General features: G+C 34.0%; 1 pseudogene; it reads right to left on the bottom strand.

Annotated features, from left to right (window-relative positions):
- Positions 1 to 771: 771 nt before the first annotated feature.
- LOC115522934 lies at positions 772 to 1,584 on the bottom strand (annotated as a pseudogene).
- Positions 1,585 to 4,703: the final 3,119 nt, after the last annotated feature.

Genomic DNA, 4,703 nt, shown 5'->3' with positions numbered 1-4,703 from the left:
TCCCCCAGTCTGTAGGTTTTCTTCTATTTCTCTTGATAGTGTCTTTCACAGAGTCAAAGTTTTTAATTGTAAACAACTTATCCATTACTTCTTCCATGGATCATAACGTTGGTGTTGTATGTTAAAAGGCATCACCATACCTGAGATTATGTAGGTTTTCTTCAATGCTATCTTCTAGGAGTATATTTTATAGATTGGCCGTTTACACTCAGGTCTGAGATCTATATCGTGAAGCGTGTTAAGTTCTGTGTTTAGATTCATTACTCTGCCTGTGGGTGTCTAGTCATCCCACACCACTTATTAAAAACAACAACAACAACAACAACAACAACAACAACAACAACATCGGCAAAAAACTATCTCTGTTCCATTGCTTTACCTTTTATCTTTTGTCAAAGATCAGTTAACTATATTTATGCGGGTCTATTCTGGACTCTCTATTCTCTTCCCTTGATCTTTCTATATACTCTTTCCTTTTTTACAGTAAGAACCTCAAGTGGGCATTTTATTAAACAAATACATATTTGAAATGTTTATGGTAAAATATATCAATATCGAACAAAAATGTGTGTAAACAGTGATTCTACAACTGGGAAGACACCTCAGTTTTATTAATTTTGGTGGTATCTTCTCAACCATGTCTAACTCTTAGAATCTTCTTTCTTAAGCATGGCAGGGAAAATATACCTTCACATAACAGGACAACAATTGGAAGGAAAACAGCGGTCATAAAATTTGGAGGTGTATACCATACACATTGTTTTATTTATTTCAGGAACAAATCAATGCATGTATTGTGACCAGCAGAAGGGCAACAAGTCCTAGTGTGCTCTGAACATAGTGAAATTCCCTCCACGTCAAAGAGCTGCTCACAGAAGGATAGACGTCACAGCTAACAGAGCCAGTATTGCAAGTGCTGTCACTCCCAGAGACACATAAATTTCCACTCTGCAAACCTCAGGCTCAATTGAAGCATCCTCTTTATTTTGTTGGACCTGTTGGCATGCCCAGTTTAGCAGCTTGTATCTGTGGGATAGCCTCATTGGACAGGACATACATTGTTTGCAGTACAGCAAAAATGAAACTGAGAAGCCCAAATTGTTTTATTGTTAACTTCCATCTACCCAACCAATGTGGAAATTTCTTATATTTGATTCCACTATGAAGCTGTACAACAGCTGCTATCACACCTGGCAAATAAACCAGAACCAAGAGGGTGATGAAAACCATTGGCAAGACTTTGTTGATGACCAAGATTGAAATTTTATAAAATACTGTTGATGGAAAGTTACAAAGAGTGAGTTATTTCCCTCAAAGAATATAAAGAAAAGTCAGAGAGAATGCAATAATAGCAATTTTAACTGGCATGCAGCACTTTGGAAAGAGTTCCTGTTTGTGCCCAAACTTGGGGGGTGGGGCAATCAAATTTATCAAAATGGGTTGTTTGGTGCATGTGCAAAGGTACAGGTCTTTTCAGCATGCTGGTCTCTCCCGAGTCCTTATTCAAATAATCATCTTCTTCTAGATACCTCCTAGGCTTCATTGTCAAAGTTCTTCATTCATAATGTTTTGGGTGCTCTCCATTAACTGTAAACAGAACTGGTTCATCCACCTGCTTCTCAGCCCAACCAGATGGTAAGTTGTAGTGCAGCTACTGTGGGGAGGTAGCAGCCCCACACCTATCTGTATACTCTTTCATTGAAACCACACAGTCTTGATTTACTATAACTTTACAGCAAGTCATGAAGTCAAGTAGCATCAGTTCTCCAACTTTGTTCTTCTTCAGTACTATGTTGGTTATTCTGGGTCTTTTGCCTCTTTGAAAACTCTATAATCAGTTTGTCTACACACACACACACACACACACACATACTTTTCTGAGATTTGGATTTTTAGATCTGGACTGTATCTTTTTTGTTTCATTTTATTTTACTTTTTTTTTTTTTTTTTTGGACTGTATCTTTAGATCCAGAACTGACGTCTTGACAATACTGGGTCTTCCTGTCCATTGATATGGAACATCACCTCATTTATTTAAATATCCTTCTATTTCATTCACCAGGGTTTATTGTTTTCCTCATAAAAATCTTATATATGTTTTGTTAGATTTGTACCAAAATATTTCACTGTTTGGATGTTTATGTAAATGGTGTTATGGTTTGAATTTCAAATGTTATTTGTTCACTGCTGGTATATAGGAAAGTGACTGAATGTATATATTGACCTTGTTTGCTCCAGTCTCTTATATATATATATATATATATATATATATATATATATATATATAGTTTGCTCCAGTCTTTTATATATATAAAGTATTCTTTTTTTATTTTAGAGAGGAAGAGCAAATGAGTGGGGGAGAGGGGCAGAGGGAGAAAAAGACAGACAGACAGAGACAGAGACAGAGAGAGAATCTTAAGCAGGCTCCACACTCAGTGTGAAGCCTGAGGCAGGGCTCAACCCCATGACCCTGGGATCATGACCTGAGACAAAAATCAAAAGTCAGAGTCAGACACTCAACCAACTGAGACACCCAGGCTCCCCTATCCTGCAATCTTCTGTATATCTTTTCTTTTCTTTTCTTGTCTTGTCTTATTACATTAGCTAGGACTTTTATTATGATGTTAAAAATAAGGGGTAAAAGGGGACATTCTTACCTTGTGCTTTTCTTGAAAACGCAATGATTTCATAGTTTAGTTTCTTAGGTTGGGATTAGCGATCTAAGAAGATTTATGACTTTTGTTATTATACGTAACACAAAAAATAAATCATTATGATAAAAGTTTGCATTACATCATGAACATGTTTATAATTATTTACATAATTGATACTGCATTTAGTATCGTTTTAAGACAAACAATAATTTTTCCAATGTTTAGTAACACTTTTGATTTTCTTAAGTATTTAAAGACTATTAGTAACATTTATACTTATCAATTATAATTTGATTTAATTTACTGTGTACTACATATTATTGGGAATTGTGTAAATATGAAACTTTGCCTTCAAAGTTTCAAATACAAATGCAAGGCTATTGCTTATTTTACATTATAAAATAAAAGTTAAAATTCACTGATAGCAATTTTAAACAAAAATAAAAGAGACAACACAGTTATGGTTGAGTCTCTGTCAACCAAATTTCCTTTGCTCATTTTTTTGTGACACAAACATTTTCTAGTCATTCTTGCAATTAGATGTGGCCACATCAATGTGTTCTAACAAAGGAATTTAAACAAGTTATGTTTTGTTTTTGTAAGTTAAGACTTTTTTTTCTTTGAATATCTATGCCTTCTATATACTGTTCTTCTGTGGAAAATGAGGGCATAAGAGATAGCAAGACCGAAAGATCGAGGAACTTACCTTTCTGTTTCACAAAGTAGGTTGAAGGCATTTATTATTTCCCTGAAAATGTAAATTGTCACAAGAAGCCAATCTTTTATTTCATGTGAGCACTCAATGTCATTATTTCTACATTTCTAATCTAAAACAATCTTTTTCGATATAGCGCATTTATGTGGGAGGAGAAAATCCTGAAATATTTTATAAGCTTTTTCTGAAAAGACATTTCTCTCCTACTTGAATTTGCCATAATTTATCATTAAGTTTTACTGAAAAATAGTATGAGGAGACATATTGAGATAAAATACTTCATTTAGAAAATAACTCCTACTCATTCCTATGAAAATTGACACTAGATTATTTTCCAGAAACTTGAAGAAATTTGCAAAATAACAGGCATACTTAAAATATCAATCACATTCTAATATATGATTTTAGTATTTAATGGCATGTATGCCTTTTTTTAATGTAGGGCAACACAACATAGTGAGTATGAAAATATTTAACAGAAAATAGCTTCTGAGAAGATGAAAGTAAAACTGATGAACATTGTTACACTAAAAATGGAGCCATACATAAAGCTGGCATTAGAACATTCCTCCTGTTACAAATATGTATTAAGCAATTTTTACACAATCCCAAATCTCTCTTCAAATACTTGAGTTAATTATTTCCATATAACAATGTATTGAAACATTTGGTTTGGGAAGTATTTGCTTACAAGCAAACAGTAGTGGTGAATAACTTTAATATCTCTACTTAAGTCTCTTTTATTTGCGGTACATATCTTTTTAAACATGAGCCTATAAGAGAGAAGCTCTGAATTAGTATGCACTAATTGGCATGTTTATCTGTATTGATTTCATTCTGCTCAAACTCTGTTAATTTCATGTAATCATAGCTTATTATAGCCTGAGGGGACCTCAGAGATCAATTTGTGATTCCTAGCACCTCCATTACAGATCTGCACACTATGGCTCAGAGAAGTTGAATGACTTTTCCCAGGTCTCACAGCTTCTTAGCAACAGAGACAGTACTAAAATCCAGGTTGTATTTTAAGTGCTAAGATAACATTTATTTTTTCGTAATTGGATATCATTTGTTAAATCATAGGTATTTTCTTTGGGCTTTCTAGAGAGACATTGAAATACCTAATAATATACTCTTTATTTTTTCCATACAAACAAGGGCTTTAGATATTTTTAGTGGGTAATAAGCTATCTTTAAAAACTGAGAGCTTTCTCCCTGAGGTCAGGAACATGACAGGATGTCCACTCTCATCACTGTTGTTTAGCATAGTGTTGGAAGTCCTAGCCTCAGCAATCAGACAACAAAATGAAATAAAAGGAATCCAAATCAGCCAA

The sequence above is a fragment of the Lynx canadensis genome, chromosome C2, assembly GCF_007474595.2.
Source record: "Lynx canadensis isolate LIC74 chromosome C2, mLynCan4.pri.v2, whole genome shotgun sequence".
Lineage (NCBI taxonomy): Eukaryota > Metazoa > Chordata > Mammalia > Carnivora > Felidae > Lynx > Lynx canadensis.
The sequence above is the reverse complement of the archived record's forward strand: the minus strand, read 5'-3'. Positions and strand labels throughout refer to the sequence as shown.